At 43.9% G+C, this 17492-nt stretch overlaps 1 long non-coding RNA gene across 1 annotated transcript in view; it reads left to right on the top strand.

Annotated features, from left to right (window-relative positions):
* Nucleotides 1–154: 154 nt before the first annotated feature.
* LOC132018366 (uncharacterized) overlaps nucleotides 155–17492 on the top strand; it is a 33484-nt gene continuing 16146 nt past the window's right edge. The window contains exon 1 of the long non-coding RNA XR_009404516.1: nucleotides 155–339. This is a non-coding gene — a long non-coding RNA (uncharacterized LOC132018366). The remainder of the gene's footprint in view (nucleotides 340–17492) is intronic.

The following is a 17492-nucleotide window of genomic DNA, read 5'->3' as shown; positions in this document are numbered from 1 at the left end:
CCCGCCCCTCCAGGCCCGGCCGTCCCCTCGGCAGCCACTTCCCCAGGACCTGCCCCTCGTCGGGGCGGGGAAGTCGAACTTCGGGACCCGCCGGGGGCTGCAGGCCGGTGACGCCAGCGCTTCAGCCCGCGGGGTGCCGGAGGGGGTCACGTGGCGGAAATGTGGCCCCTCGCCAACCGCGGCCGCTCGCAAACCGGAAGTTTAGGTGGTTGCCTGGGAGACCGGACGTGGCGCCGGGGCCGTCGCATCACACACAGCTGATCCCACAGAAGCCCAGCGAGCGGGCGCCGCGTGGCGGAGTGAGCCGAAGCTGCAGCCTGAGCCCCGCGGGAGCGTGAGGTAAGACGAGGCCACGCGGTTGCGGGCGAAAAAGCGGGCCAAGACTGGCAGGGTCTGGCTTTGCACCCGCTCCCGGGTCTCCTCGTAGGGCAAAGGGAGCCTGGTGGTCTGGCCCTTGTGCAGCTTTCTAGAATTGCTGCCCTCGCTCCTTTGAGCTGTGTCCATCTGTCACTCGGCCGCGTTTGTGGACCTTCCTATGTGAGCGTTCATGGGTGTTCATGAATCCTCCGAACGACACTCCAAAGTCCGGGTTATCGTCGTTTTACAGACCGCAGGATTAAGTCAGAGAGAAGAAGTAGCAAGGTGCCCAGGGTCAGCCCCCGAATCGCGGGCGGTACATAGTGTAACAGTAACTCAAGAGTCGGGACCCACAGCCGAGGTTTCACGCACACTCTGGCTCCAGTCCCGGCAAGTGATACCACGGTCAGAAACGGGAGCAGCGTCCCCCCGAGTGAAGGTGTGCCGGTGAAGAAGGAAGGCCTCGACTTCTTTACCCAGTTCCAGCTTTTTGTTCCCTTTTGCTCTTTGACCAGATCACAGCCTCAAGACGTGTGAATATTTTTTACCGTCTTTCGGAAATGGGCTGTTGCGCCCCATGACGTTTACCCTGACTACAAACCTAAAGCTCTTCCTCGTTTCTTTTCCGGCCCATCTCTCCAGCCCCATCCATTGGGTCCTGGAGCCTTTCCCAGTTTACCTCAGAAAGCACGGGTGCTGCGATTTAAGAGAACCTGTTTTCGATTTCAGGATCAGGGAAGGCCTCTTTGAGAAAAGTCTGATGTGGTTGAAACGAAAGAAGAGAAGGTTGTGCGAGAGGCAGGTTGCAAAGGATTTTGTAGCGTCCTCCATGGAGGAGTTGTCTTGAGCGACACACCTCTAACTTGCTCACTGAGATTTAATAGAAGCAAAAATACTCTGTAGGAAGTCAAACTTCACAGTATTTCATCTTTATTGCCTAAAACCAAGCTCCTTTTTTTTTTTTTTCCTAAATAAATTTGCCCCTCTTCTGTGATATTCCATGCGGATATCACCACCCACCTGGCTATCTTTGTAAGGACCTGAGATCCTGTCTTTATGCTTCTTTCTTTCTCCTCACAAAGTCCTGCCAACTTTACCTCCATAGATATTTCTGGAACCAGGGTCTATGCTATTATCACAGACTACTTTTAGAACTTTGTAACTTCTCACCAAAACTATTCCTCTAAGTTCCTAATTGGTTTTCTCCACTCTAGTCTTCTGGAACTTTCACCAAATTTGGGAAGTTTCTAGCCATTACTTTTTCCACATCATTTTTCTCAACCTCTTTCACCTGTCTTTCTGGGACTCTAATGACTTGTATGTTAGACCTTCTGATGCTGTTGCACAGGTCCCTGATGCTCCTGTGTTCTTTTTTCCAGCATTTTATCCCATTCTGCTCTTTAGGTAATTTCTGTTAACTTATCTATCTTCAAGTTCAGGGCCGCTTTCTTTCATCATCTCTATTGTGCTATTACACCTATCCAGTGAACTTGCTTCTTTCAGATGACTGATCAGTTTGAAATTTCTACTTGGGGGTCTCTTTCATGCTTTGTTTCTCTGCTGAAAATGTCTTTCTTTACATTTATCTCACCTGTGTTTATCTTTACGTCCTGCAACACGTAGAAGCTGTTTAGAGTCTTCGTCTGAATATTCCAACACCTGTGTTTTCTCAGAGTTGTTTTGGTGATTGTCTCTTCCCTCAGGATTTGTCCACAGTTTTCTGACAGGTGTTAGCCTTAAAAATAAAACAGCCAGTTATTTTAACAGCAAAAATGGATTCATTTGGGAAAGACAGAAAATTGCAGTCTGGGATTGCCAGCTATGGCAAAACCATCAGAAGTCTAGAGAACAAAGGAGAGGACCCCTCTTCTATGGAAGAAAGGGGGGGAAGTTGGGAGAAGGGCTACGAACAAAAGTCTATTGGAGTGAAGTGGGAATTCAAAGTATAGTAGCTTTTCATGGCTGAGTTGTGACAGTCCCTCACTGACTGGGCTGCTGCCAGAGGAGGAGGAAAACCTCTCTTCCTTCCTGCTAGGAAAGTAACGTAGGATTTAGAAGCAGTACCCAACTTGCTCCAGAGCAACGAAATGTCTCCTGCTGTTGGAGCTGCAGGTGACCACGAGCAGCAGGGCACGAGAGCGAGCTCCTCCTGCTGGCCTCCTGCCGTCATTTTAAGCAAAATTTCCTCCTACTAATTTTTACACAGGTCATTTCCTCCCGCCTCTCGAACATAGTGACAGTTAACATGGTGCTGCCCCTGGATCCTGTGAAAATCCTCCTCTGGAGAATGTATGTTTGTTTAAGCAAGCAAGCTCCCTGATGGGGTTCACATTACAGGTTTTGCATCGCCTTCTGTAGTTGTTGGTTTCAATCTCAGTTCAGTTTTCAAAGCCTCTGCTCTGTTGCTCTGGGTCTGTCCTGAACATGTACCACTCAGGGGTTGGTCTGAGAGTTGGCCCATGGTTAACTGCTGGTTGTCAAAGGCTTTGCTGTGCTGTGCTGCTTTGGGCCACCTGCAGACAAGTGCAAGTCAGCGGTGAACCTAAGACTGACGGTGTTTCCTACACAAAATTGGGAAACTCCTTCGGTGACCCTGTCCTGCTCACTCCCTGCTCACTTTCCAACTCACAGAGGCCCCTCTTCTCAGTTCGCTGGACCTGCCCTCAGTATCCCTGGATGAAGAGACAGAGTTTCTGTCACAGAGTTAGCTACTCATGCAGCCAAACACTTCCCACATGAGGCCTCTCCTCAGGACAGAAATGACAGAGAGGAAAAGGCCAGGAAACCCATCCCCTGACGGGTTCCTTTTCCAAGTTGTGCCTCCCTTTCACCATCTTGTACTTTTCAGAGTCCTCGGGCAGTCGTTGTCTGTATTTTGTCATGAGTTTTTAGTTGTGATTAGCGGGAGAGATGGACAGGAGTAACCTTATGATGCTAAAGCTATACCAGAACTATTCCTTTAAGAATCCGCTTAGGTATGGACATTGGGGTATGTGGACATTGGGGACATGAGGGTATGTGTACATACCCTCCCCAATGTCCATACCTAAAAGAATCCACTTAGCTGTTACCTCCTCTAGCCAGCCTGACCCTCCTCTCCATAATACTAATAGTCCACCTACTGTTTCATACAGAATGTTCCTGTTTATGTGTCATCTTCCCTACCATACTCAGAGTATTGAAGGGAAGGCACCGTGTCTTGTTTATCCTTTAGCATAGTGCCTGGCACAAAGTGGGTCTTCAGGAAATGTTTGTTGAATGTAGTAGACTTTCTCTGGTCACCTTACCAAAAATCTGAATTCCTGTGTGGTTGTGCCACTGCTCAATTTTCTTACACATTCTAGCTTGTATTATAAATATTTTAGCACTTATCTTTTGTTTCCTGGTGGAGTAACCCCAAAGTTTTATGTCTCTATCTCCCCTGTAGCATTGTATTACATACTTAATAAATATTATTAAACTGAATTGAGGTTCAATTCAGTTAACTAATTTTAGTTAAAGGCTTTAATTCATCCTGATTAAACTTGCAAAAAAAAACCCCAATAAAACCTCTACATGGAAGGATCTACTTTCTAATTCTCCCCACTTCGCTCCTGAAAGCAACAGGATATTTTGTCCAATTGCCTCCAGAGGTCACTCACCACCTTTAAAGAAAAAAGGTGTGATGAAAATAGGGTACTGTTTTGTTCAGCTTTCTCCTTAGGCTAATAGTGAGGATACATTTTTTGTGTGAGACAATTCACGAGAAATAAAATATCGAGGGGCCATTTTCTTTCAGTTGAAAATAAATATAGCTTTTTTTTTTTAAGATTTTATTTGCGAGTTTGTGAATGAGGGAGGAACTGAGGAAAAGGGAGAGAATCTTGAGCCGACTCTCCGCTGAGCTTGGAGCCTGACTCAGGGACACCGGAGCCTGACTCAGGGACAACCCAGACATCACAACCTGAGCAGAAACCAAGAGTCCCAGCTCAACCACTGAGCTACCCAGGCGCCCCCTCAGTAAGATAACTTTTGTTTTACTATGTGCTTTGAAAAGTTCAAAATAGTACTGAAAGTATCTGACAGGTGTGTCCGATGGAATTTTTTTTATCTCATTAAAAATTAAAACTTAGGGACACCTAGGTGGCTCATTTGGATAAGTATCTGCCTTCACTTGGGTCATGATCTTGGGGTCCTGGGATCGAGTCCTGCATCAGGCTCCTTGCTTAGTGGGGAGTCTGCTTCTCCCTCTACTGCCACTCCCCACTCTCTCAAATAAATAAAATCTTTTTTTGAAAAATAAAATTAAGACTTACTGATTTTTAAATTTCCTTTTTTTGTTTTTAAAAGTTGAATGAATGCTTTTTTTTTTTTTTTAAGATTTTATTTATTTATTTGACAGAGAGAGAGAGATCACAAGCAGGCAGACAGGCAAGCAGAGAGAGAGGGGGGAAGCAGGCTCCCCGCCAAGCAGAGAGCCCGATACGGGGCTTGATCCCAGGACCCTGAAATCATGACCTGAGCTGAAGGCAGAGGCTTAACCCACTGAGCCATCCAGGTGCCCCAAATTTCCCTTTTTAAAAAAATAGAAACTTAGAATTTCCTTTAACTGGATTCATGGTAACATTCAAGACTATAGGACCCTTTGATCTGCCATCATAAGGCTTCCTATGCTGTTTTGATAAGATCAGATCTTTGGCTTACTGTGCTGTTAGAAGCCAAAATCGACTTATCAAGAGAATAAAAATAAAGCAACCCAGAGTGAGAGATGGGCCACTGTAGACTCAAATAAAAATAAACTAACATTTCTTAAAGTAGTAAGTGCTGTGGGAGCAATTAGAGTTGTCCATATTTTAAAAAAAAAAAAAAAAAAAAAAAGGAAACTGCTTTTAAGGCCTTTAAGTGTTCTGTAAGAGATACATCCCTCCTCCGCTGGAGGCAGCCTCCAACCCAGGGCTGGATGCGGCTCTGCTCTGCTCAGGAGCCAAGCTGTTCTGGCTTAATCCCTGCCATCTAATACTGCACTTGCTACCCTCTGCTTGGGAGAAGACCAACAGGGACTGGTATGTTGCTAAACTAGGAACAAACACCAGTAGCAGGTTGGTTTTTTTTTTTTTTTTTTTTAATTTCTATGCAAACTATATGAAAGCTCACCTGTTCATCGATTTACTCATTAAATAATTATTAAATACCCAGTCTGTGCCAGGCAGAGATCTAACAGTGAAAAAAGCAGACAAAAGTTCTTGCCCTCGTGGACAAGGACGAAAATGAACAAATGCATTTGTAATATGTCAATAGTGATCAGTACTGTAGAGAAAAATAAAGCAGAACAAAGGGGGCATCAAGTGAGGGAAATTAAAATAGTGTTGGGGAAGGCGTCTGTGACTGACATTTGAACCGAGCCCTAACTGAAGTGAGGGAACCAGCCAGGCAGGAAGAGCATGCCAGGAAGAACAGATCTACAAGGATCCAGTAGCCGGAGTGAGCTCGGTGTGTTCTAGAAATAAAAAGGCGGGCATGGCTGGAGCAGCATGGGTGAAGGGAAGGTTGGTAGAAAATGAGAGAGCAAGCAGGGTTTCTGGTTGTGTGGGCCTTAGGTTAAGGATTTTCCGATTGTGTTGGAAGAATTCACTAGAGAGGGGCAGGAAAGAGCAGGGAGAGAGCTGTGTTTTAATAATTCTTAACAAAATTCTTATAACCAAAGCTAGGATCTAAAAGAGTCATTGGAAAGTTCCATTGTAGACATCAAGGAAGAATTGAGAGCGAACCCTAGGTCAGCGAAGAAGGAATTTAATAAAGTCGGAGGTAAACAAATTATTCAAAATATGTCAGATTGAAATATTAAGGCAGAAAAAGCTTGGGAATTTGCACCAAGAAATTAAAGTGGATGGAGTAGCTGAAGGGCAGAAAGAAAATTTGCTTTGGAGTTTTAACTCCAATGTGGAGTTAAAAATAATGAATTGCCCACTTTTACTAAGTGGTAAAAAGTCTGGAAAGGCATTTGTGAAGAACTTTGAGAGCGCTGAATCCTAACCACTAGAGCACCAGGGAGCGTCTGTGAAGAACTTTGAAAACCAAACTGAAGACATAGTCTTTTGACTTTAAGAAGCTATGACGGGTTTGTGAGTAGTAAGAGTATCACAATGAAAGCAGAGGACGAAGAACATCAGCAGACAGAACTGGCCGGTTGAACTGGAGTAGAAGAATCTAGAGAAACAGAAATAACTTCGGTTTTATTCCACAGATTAGTGAAGTGATCACTGCCTTTGCACTAGAGTGGCTTGGTCGGAATAGAAGGGTAGGTATGGAGGCAACAATGCCCATGATTGTGTGTGTGTGTGTGTGTGTGTATGTGAGTGTGTGTTTTCCTCTGTGCATGCATGCTGGACAGTAGCTTCAGAATTTCTATAGATGAAGGTATAAGATGATAATCTGGTCAGAAGTTGGGAGAGTTAGGGGACTCGTATTCAAGATAAACTATTTTTACTTCAACTGTAGCTTTATTTAGAGTGGCCAAGGGTAAGCAACTAAAGGAGATTTTAAGTGGGCTAAACCGCTCCCTGTCTCACCCCACGCCACCCATTGGTTCTAATCTTGATACAGGAAAGGCCCAAATGATGCGAAAAATACGGCCCTAAGAACTGAAGTTTAACTTTGAGGGTTCTTCAGGGAGAGAAATCCTGTACAGTGGAAAATGCCCTCCTCACCCAGCTCTTGAGGCGGGGGTGGGGGTGGGGGGCGCAGGGTCAGTTCAGTTGCCCACCAGCTTTGTATCTATAATTTCGGTGGGTGGACCTGTTGGGAGCCCGGGGAAGGGAGCTGAGATAGTCAAAATCCATGAGAATGAGTCAAACTGAGTCATTCAGCAAAAGAGCCTAGTGATGAACAGGAACTGAGCTAAGAAGTCAAAGCACAGGGCTTGGGAGGCCACAAGAATGAAGAGATAAGGCCCGACCACGGGTCTCGCCTGCCAAAATAGCATCTTCCTGACGCCCAGTCTCTGCCTGGTTTCTATAATGTCAGTTACCGCGAGTAGCTTATCGTACGACTATGTTTCTGGATAATTAGGGAACATTAGTTGTAGACTTGAAAGCATTACTCAGTAACAGTTTAATGGAGCCCCTGGTTAGGTTTTCAACTCTTGCCTGGCTTCTTTGAAGATGATTTCAGAAGGAAACAAATCAGCAGCTCTGGACAGTTATCCCCGCCCTGCAAAGTTATGTTGCTGCCCAGACCCCTCATGTGCTGGTGTTTGGCGGGAGGCTGTTTGTAAGGTAATTAGGTTTAGATGAGGTCGTGAGGCTAGGGCCCCATGGAAGGGATTAGTGTCCTTATAAGAAGAGAAAGAGAGGGGCCCCTGGGTGCCTCAGTGGGTTAAGCCTCTGCCTTCGGCTCAGGTCATGATCCCAGGGTCCTAGGATTGAGCCCTGCATCAGGCTCTCTCCTCAGCAGGAAGCCTGCTTCCTCCTCTTTCTCTGCCTGCCTCTCTGCCTACTTATGATCTGTCTGTCAAATGAATAAATAAAATCTTAAAAAAAAAAAAAGAAGAAGAAGAAGAGGAAGAGGAAGAGAGACCAGAGCCAGTGAGCTCTCTTGTGAGGACACAGAGAAGGCAACTCTCTGAAAGCCAGAACAACACCTTCCCAAGGAACTGAATTAGTACCTTGATCTTGGACCTGTGAGAAATAAATTCCTGTTGTTTCAGACACCCAGTTTGTAGCATTTAGTTTTGGCAGCCTGAGCTGGCAAAAAATAAAATCTTTCATAATGTTTTGTGGTTTTAGTGCAGGTAACAACTCTTCATGGTAACACTTAGATTGTTATAACTGAATATTTTCTTTTGTACTCAAATGTTTTAAATATAGACCAATTATTAGACCTAAAAAAAAAAAAAGCCCTATTTGGTTAGCAGAATGTATTAAATCCTATTAATAATAAAGATAAAAATCAGTATACGGGCGCTGTTATTCAGAGATCGTGAAAGGAGGTAGAGAGTTAGAGAGAGAGAGAAGAATAAGGAATGAGACAGACGAGCTACTCACACGTGACCCCAAGGTCAGGTCTCTTCAAAGATCAACTTTCCAAGGTTATGAGCTCAACTGTTAGTTCATCCAGAGCTGATCAGCTTCCAGAAAACCAACCGATATGACCAGACCCAAAGACGTGGATCTGTAAACCTGAGGCGGGTTTGACAGACAGAGATCACAAGTAGGCAGAGAAGCAGGCAGAGAGAGAGTACCTAGTGTTCCCAGTGTAAGGACCTATTTTACTGTCCCTGCTCCCCTTCCCCCAGGGGACTTAAAAACAAGTCCTGGAAACCAGCTCCAGGTGTGGAGGCCAAGAAAAACAAGGCTGTACCCACCTTGAGTCTAGCCCTGACATAAGTACAGCCACCTTGGCAAAGCAAAAGCTGGCACCTTGCACTGTAAGAGTGGGTTAGCATGAGAATGGCCATCCTGAAGGCGGGGAAGCCATTTTACTGAGCGTCCCTAACCAGCCCCAAATGCGCACATAACTTGACATAAGAGAAAGTAGTTAAAACCTAAGAAACAACTTAATCATATACCACCAGGGCGGTTAGGCGCTGGTTTGCAAATGTCCTGGTGATTTACAACAAAAAGGCCATCTCTTCAATGGCCCAATTCCCAGAGATAAGTGGCTAAGTTCCTCAGGGCCTAAGGTAGCCCTCCCCACCCTAAAACTGAGGGAGGCTGAGGCAGAAGGAAATGTAAATAAAGTTAAATTTCTTCTAAACCTAAATCTCACTTAACCGCCAGGATGGCGCCAGGGTGGCAAAAGGTTAAACAAAGTTAAACTGTCAAAGTGGGGCACAAGATATGTATGTAGCTATGAAGAAGTACCTTGAAAATGCTATATAAACCCTTGGCTTTGAGTGCTCGGGGTCCTTGTTGAAACCTGCTGCGCCGGGTGGATACTTGGACCCCAGCTAGCTGGAAAAAAACCTCGCTGTGTGACTTCCATTATCCAGAGTGTTCTCTGTCTAATTGAGGGGTGGTCGACTCCATACCCTAACACCAGGGCACCCCTTCCCAGGGAGTTGGTTAGTTGGGCCAATCTAGACATCAAATGATAGGTTAGTCAGAGGTCAGAAAACTAAAGCCCACAGGCCATATCCGGCCACAACCTGTTTTTGTAAACAAAGGTTTACTGGAATACAGCCACACATATTTATTTGCACATTATCTATGGTCTGGTTTTGCACTACAGGGACGGAACTGAGTAGCTGTGACAGAGACTTCATGACCAGAAAAGTCTAAAATATTTACCATCTGGCCCTTGACAGAAAAAGTTTCTTGACCACTACATTTCAAATTTATCTTTTATAGCAAAAAATTGAGGAGAAGGACTTTATATATATCCCTAGAACTTTAGAAGCAGATAAATTGCCATTTTCAATGATCAGGCTTATTTTTTTTTTAAGATTTTATTTATTTATTTGACAGACAGAGATCACAAGCAGGCAGAGAGGCAGGCAGAGAGAGAGGAGGAAGCAGGCTCCCTGCTGAGCACAGAGCCCAATGAGGGGCTCGATCTCAGGACCCTGGGATCATGACCTGAGCCGAAGGCAGAGGCTTTAATCCACTGAGCCACCCAGGCGCCCTGATCAGGCTTATTTTTGGCTGTAGTCGCAAAATCAGAATCCTAGAAGTGTTGGGAACATAGTGACAAATTCTTGTCCTCTTATGCTCTTTTTAAAAATATGCTTGACTTCTGCATTCCAAGTCTTCCTGTCAGTTTAGCCCTGATTGTAAGGATTTAAAGTTTCTATCTTTCCTTTCAGGGAGATGACCTAGATCTGTCTGAGATCTGGATTGTGCCCTAGTCTTATCAGCAGTATCTTTATAAGTCGTTACTGTAGTATGTTACTTCCACAGATGATTTGCACAGATAGCTTCTCCTATCCGTATCAGCTCCATTCTTACCAGTTTCGAAACGTGAATGTCCCCCTTCCATTTTAGGGGTGAGATTTTCTGACTTTGTCCACAGATTCTCTTAGAATGCATTACATTTGTGGCTGTTAGATCAAGTACTATACTGGCATGTACTGGACATCTGAGCTTCTCAATATTTAATCATAAAAGGAAGTAAACTCCCCCGCGGGTGAAGAGGTTCAGAAGAGCACACGGTTAAACCTCTCTGTAAGGGGCGCAGGAGGGACATGGGCAGAGGAAGGGGGCGCCCGGTTGCCCGGGCTGCATTTTGCTCTCTCTTGCCCTCGTAGCACATGAGGGTAAGGGGAGAGGAGTTGTCCTCTCTCGGGGTCTCTGCCACAGCTGTGCCTAATCCCTTGGCTATGGCAATGTCACAGCCCTTGCCTGGGCCCAGTAACCACCTTCACTTGGTCCTCCCAGAAGCGGACTCCAGGCCTCAGACTGGCCGTAGCCCCCTAACTCGATTTGCACATCTACACCCCGCCTCAGCTCACTTGTGCTGCAGAGGGTGGCTTCCAGTGGCTTCCGCTGCTCTCCTGCCCCTGGACTTCACATACCCCCAGGCCACCCCCCCACCACCAGCTAAAGAGAAAAAAAATTCTCTATCCTGCTCCCTGGGAGCAGGATAGAGAAGGGTCAGGGAGGGGAGATTCAATTTTAAAGGGCAGGGGAGGCCTCACTGAGACGACTTTTCAGCAAACATAACATGACGGAGCAATCCAGGTGCAGAGCTGGGGCCGAGCTGCCGGGAAGGGGCTGCAGCGCGAGGGTGCGGTGCGAGGGGGCAGGTGGCTCAGGAGGAGAGAGCAGGACACAGACAGGAGAGGTGCCAGAACGCGGGGAGCTTTGCCGATCACGGCACGACTTCAGCTTTTTCTTTTCCTTCTATCTTTTTCTTTGTTCCGTCCTTCCTTCCTTCCAAGTCATTGTTTCTGTTTTCATTTATTTTTAACTTAAATTTTTAAAAAAATTCGAGTTAGTTAATGCTTAGTGTAGCATTGGCTTCTCGGCTTTCTCTGAGGTAGGTAGCCTCGGGAAGGTTCTGAGAAGAGGACTGGCTTCGCCTGCCACGTTGTGACTGGTCATGCCGTTCTGTAGAGAAGAGAGCGGGGAGCAAGGGAAGGGAACAAAGGACGAGAGAGACCCTGATGGCGCGGTCAGCGTGGTAGCAGGCGGCAGCAGTGAGACGTGCCAGCTCTGGACATATTTCGGAGGTAGAGCCCGTGGGACTTGCTGGCTTGCCAGCCGCGGGTGCGGGAGCAGGAGAGAGGGGCTAAGGATAATGCAAAGGTGTTTGCTCCACACAACCAGAAAAATCAAGTTGCCATTCACTGGAACGAGGAGAGCTACAAAAGCAGCAAATTTGGGGGGGAAATCTCGGGAACGTGGTTTGGGATATGTTCAATTGGGAGATTCTTCGGTCATCCAGTTTAGAGGTGCTGGGTTGGCAGTTGGATCTAAGGGTCTGGCGTCAAAGGGTGAGGCATGTGCTCCTCGGCTGATGTAGGTAGCAAGTCCGTTCAGGAGCTGGGGCGGCCACTGCGTCAGGGGGCATGGAGGTAGCTTAGAGAAGCTGGGAGGCACTCTCCGTGTTTAGAGCTGGGAGCCTGGCACAGAGTGGCTAGCAAGGAAGGAGGAAAACCAGGTAGGTGTGTTGCATGGGAATCCTGATTCAGGGATTAGAAATTGATGCCCGCTGTACCACTCCTGATCATTCAAATAAAATGAGGACTGAAAAATGACGACCTGATTTAGCGACGTGGTGGTCAGTGGTAACCTTGAGAAGGGCAGTTTCAGCAGAGTGGTAGGGGCAAAATCCTCAGAGAGACGCTCAAAGAGAATAGGAGATAAAATTGAAGAGTGCGTAGAAATTTTTTCAAAGTCTTCTTTTTCCTTTTGGCTTTTTCTAAATGGATGGAAAGAAATGAGACAGTAGCTGCAGGGAGCACATGGGTTTAAAAGAGGTCTTTTCCCCACCAAGATGGGAGAAAGAATAGCGTGTATTTATGCTGATGTGAACGATCCGGTTGAGGAAGCTGGAATTGTTTAATTTGCAGGGTGGGAGATGTAGGGGCAACTAGTGAGCCAAATATTCAGAGAGCTATTTGGATTTTTTTTTTTTTTTTCGATCCCAGGAGTAAGGGTAGGGAGCAGAGTTGAGAGAGAACAGATCTGGTTTGCTGAGAGGGAGTGCGGATTGGGAGCGATGGAGCCAACAGGAAGAGGAGCTCAGAGTTGAAGGGCAGGCCAAGTGGAAGTGAGAAAAAAAGAGGGAATCAAGTGATCGTAAGTCACGGTAAGAGAGGGATGATATTAAAGATTTCAAAGATGGGGCCATTTGCGGAGATGACAAGGTCCCACGTGTTGCTGTTGAGTGTGAGTGGAAATAAAGTTGCTCCCCATGAACATTGAACCTTGGACCAAAAGCCGTTTGCTGGAGTAACTGTCAGAAGTACAGGAGTGACCAGGGAGGCTCATAGATGCCGGAGACAAGGATGGGTGGTTAAGCTGAGTGGTGTGACTGTGGGAAGCAAAGGGCCCAGCTATGGAGGAAACCACTACTTGGGGTACGGTTCGTGAGCGTCCTGTGCCTGAAAGAGTTCAAAACGACTTGTGACTCAAGGATTTAAAAAAACAACTCATTTAGATTTGTTAGTTGGAGATTTGACAACTTTCTATGTTAGGTCTGATACTGTAATTATTTGAGCGATGTCTCTAGAAAAATTAGGTTTCCTGTATACATTAGAATTCCTTTTGTTCCTATAAAAATTATTTTCCCAGGAGAGTGAATTTTATCCCACTTAGGATCAGTAACAATTTCTCATATCCATTCTCTCCCGGTTTTCATAAAAGCCCTCCAGTGGCCCCTATATTTTTGCACCTACGCCCAGGCATGTAAATAATTATTGGAGTTGGGGCACCTGGGTGGCTAAGCGTCTGCCTTCAGCTCGGGTTATGATCCCAGAGTCCTGGGATCGAACCCCATATGGGGTTCTCTGTTTGGCCAGGAGCCTGTTTCTCCCTCTGCCTCTGCACTGCCCCTCCCACCTCCACTCATCCTCTCTTTCAAATAAATAAAATCTTTTTAAAAATAAATGAATAATTATTGGGATAAATGATTAAGCACAATTCCATATTCTTGAGTTTAATGTGTAAGATCTCTTTAGCAACATTCAGTGAAAATGATGATTTGCTCCGTGGTCAGGGCACATCCAGTAATAAACATCCTCTGACTGCGGAGTCCGTTTTCTCGCAGTGGGTATCTACCCAAATTCCAGCCCGCTTCTTGATCATCCCCTGAAACTGTCAGGGAGTTGGAGGTCCCAAGTAACAGCTGAATGCAATACATTTAATCAGTATAAGCAAAACAGTAATGTAACTCAATCTATAAAAAAAGAGTTTCAGATAGAAATCGTTTTTGGACTCTCCCGTGCTTTGGGATCCTTTCTCTCCCCGTCACCCGCCCAGCAGAGGTAACGATACCCGAGCACATTTGGAATACATGTGTGCAGCTTAAAAGGCACACAGCTGGTTTTTCTTTCATTCAACAGAGTCGGTTTCTTTCACTTCAGTAATTTTTCGTTCCTCATCTCCCCAGGGAATCCCATAAATATAATCACGAAGCCTTACAGAAATTTGCTAACATTTTTAAATTGTATTTACTGAGAATACCACATTGTTCCACAGTAAAATGATTTTATTCTCCAAATGATTACAAAGCTCTTTCCATTAAAAATTTGGTTATCTATATGAAATTGCACATTATAAAAAACCAATTATAAATTACACTCTTTGAAAAGAAAAAAAAAAACATTTTTTAAAGGCAAGTACTAAAACGCTGCATACTGATCAAACCCTGCATAATTACTTCACATCGTGATCTCTATTTAAGCAACTATTGTACCAAAAATGGCATCCTGTGTAGGCAGGGAAGCAGAGCCACACCGCGGTGTACAGCGTGCACTTGGCATAATTTGATTTTGATGTCTAAGATATAGCATGTTTTTCTAACTTTGAAAATATGCACATAATTTGAAATTGCCTTTCAGATAAACATTCAAATAAGTTGACATGAAAAATGTCACATTATATGAAGAGATACTTAAAATATCCACGCTCTCTCTTAATACTGTAGGGTTCTGTTTGTTGTAGCTACCATTTCCAGGCTGAAAGAAACTGGTAGGAGAACAAGCTGACAAAACGCAAATTTATCAAGCGTTACAGCACAGTGCCTTTGGAATCTTACAGTTCTCAAACCACATAAATTAAGTCAATCCAGATGTTAGTAAAGGGATATTTCATCTCACTGTACAGTGTACAGAGCAAGCTCCCATTCTCCCTTCCACACATAACCCCAGCTAACAGTAGTTAGGAGTTATTATTAGTTCACGGAGAATCCCGTATGCTCTGGTAGGTTCTAAATGTATGATTTTCCTCATTTCCTAGAGTGTATCATTTTCTAATTTATATTTATAAAATCCTCCTAGAGTTAAGGCAGTCTATAAAAGCAGGATTAAATAAAAACCTGTTTTACTCACTTCATCAGAATCCCACTCACAAGACCTTAGGACTCAGAGACCCATGGGGTATTTTAGGTGGGTGTCATCTTGTCGGCTACAACCACGATACTAAGAACGTGGAATAAATCATAGGTCTGAGATTTGCTCACAGTGACCCACATGTACTCTTTACTAATTTAAGTCTTTTTTTTTTTAAAAGATTTTATTTATTTATTTGACAGAGAGAGATCACAAGCAGACGGAGAGGCAGGCAGAGAGGGAGATAGAGGGAAGCAGGCTCCCCACTGAGCAGAGAGCCCGACGTGGGACTCGATCCCAGGACCCCGAGATCATGACCTGAGCCGAAGGCAGCGGCTTAACCCACTGAGCCACCCAGGCGCCCTAATTTAAGTCTTTATGTTAAATCTGAAAGATGAACAATGACACTTTCGGTGAGAATTTGTTTTATGTAACTCATTATCCAAGTTTTAAGACTGATGACTCCCCTAACTCTAATTTTAGCCTGAAAAATAGCTTAAAGTATCCACTTTAACAAGCTCATTAGAAAGGTATTTTGTAACATGTAAATATATATATATATATATATACAATAAAATATATATAAAACTATTTTCTATACACCCTCAGAGTTAAAGACTACTTTGAGTAGCTAACTTTGTGCTAGAAACATTGACAAGGGAGTTTTTAACTTTTATGTTATTTTAACTATTTTATTTTTATGTTTTAATGGAGATATAACGGACATATAACATTGTATGGGACTTTTTCCTCCAAGTTATTACCTTCAGGGTATATTCATTACTAAGTTTTCATTTGGTGATCATTTTCTTTTCAGTTTTGTGCTTTAAAGACTTACACGTTAATGAAAATTATATACCTCTACGTAGATATCGGAACTCAATTGCTTTTTAGGTGAGGTTTTTTTCTTTAGCTGTATATACAGAATATAACATGCATAATATTGCTGGACCTACACATTTCCTGTTGTGAGATATATCTATATATATATATACATATATATATATATATTTTTTTAAGAAAAAATAATTTTGAAACGAACATGACCTTTAGCACCAATTTTAACCTAATTTTTCTTTGGTAGGAAAGAAAGGCACCAAATATATAGTCTGCTTAATTGCGTGGGGTTCAAAAAATAGCACTCATGAAGCCCTTAGTCCCTGAAGTACTCCTCCAATATAGACTGAATTATGAAAGATACTGTGACCCATTAACCTTCTAGTATATTAGAGTATACTACAGAAGACTACATTTAGGGAGGATCCTCACAGAAAAGGCTTTGTGTGCTTACCCACACTTAACATATTTAACAAATGCACGCTTCTAAAAATGGACAGATACTAAAAAGTATTATTTAGTAAAGAATAAAAGTCACGTACCAGGGGCTCCAAAATTGTGTCACAGATTTCATTAGATTTCTGAAAGTTATTTTATACTGATAGTTCCTACCACACACATGGTTAGTGACGTTCAACTCCAAAATACTCTTCTTCCATCACTCATACTGAAAGGCCAGAAACATCTTCGATTAGACTGGGAATTTGTGGGTTAGCTCCTACACTACTGCCACACTCAACGACAGCATTTTTTTTAAAAACTCCAATGAGACAAAAGTTCATTGCCACGGTCCCTGTTCCGCTAGGAAAGGGGTGCCTCCTGCAGGAATGTAAGATGTAAGTTATATGGTTAAGGCACAAGCATGTAATCTGTTGTCAGCGATTACCCATTTCTATGCCAAAGAAAACACAAATGAAAATAAGACTTTGTTAAGCTGCCACTGTAGTTTGAAAAGCCATTGGTGAAACATTTCAGTAAGTGTTCATATTTTTATCTAGGTCATAAATTTCTTCAGTTTTCCTGTTTCCCATTACCCACAGGCCACATTCGTCAAGACTCCTTTTTTGTTCCTCTTATATCCACTTCTCAGAACAAAGTACTTAAGAAGTTTTACTGGTAGTTTGGCCCCTGTATACCTTGCACTCCCTTGCCTTTTAATCTCAGAGTCACTACTATCGCCTTTCTGATTAAGCACGACTCGATTAAGCTGGGCTTTTAGTTGGACTCTGAAAGCTGAGGTAGGTGGCCTGTCATGGTCAAGTATTTAGGTTTTATTTCATTCCCAATATCTAACACACTAACAAAAAATTGAAATCTTCTATTTTGTGAATGAGGTAGCCTCCTATATTGTATGTCACGACAACAGTACCGTGGGAGAGCTCCTTGAAGGTACAGAGATCAAGATGATTAGTGTTTATTATTGACAAATTGGTAATTTTTAAAAGGCCAAGCTAAGTAACCTAGATCCCAAGTTTCAGGGTTTCTTTGAGTGACTCAAAGATGTGGCAATGAATTGTTGCATGGATCTTTGTCTCGAGAGGAGTCATCTAAAGTCATCTGGTTAAGTCCACATTTACGTAAGGTTAGGAATTGTGATTGTTGTCTTCGGGTTTCACATTTGCTCTGGGCATTTGGCCCTTTATTTCTGAGACTGTAACCTATCACTCCTATCACTCTATAGCGTATTTATAAAACAAAGCATTAGTGTCTGCCAATAAATAAACTGCTAAAAAGGGCTGCGATTATAAAAGTACAGTGAGCCCATGAGCTGTCTGTTGTTGCTCTCCACCTTGTTAATCTTTGCCCCAGGAACCATGCTCAAACTCAG

The sequence above is a fragment of the Mustela nigripes genome, chromosome 5 (assembly GCF_022355385.1).
Source record: "Mustela nigripes isolate SB6536 chromosome 5, MUSNIG.SB6536, whole genome shotgun sequence".
In the NCBI taxonomy this organism is placed as follows: Eukaryota; Metazoa; Chordata; class Mammalia; order Carnivora; family Mustelidae; genus Mustela; species Mustela nigripes.
This window is presented reverse-complemented; position numbering and strand designations above follow the sequence as displayed.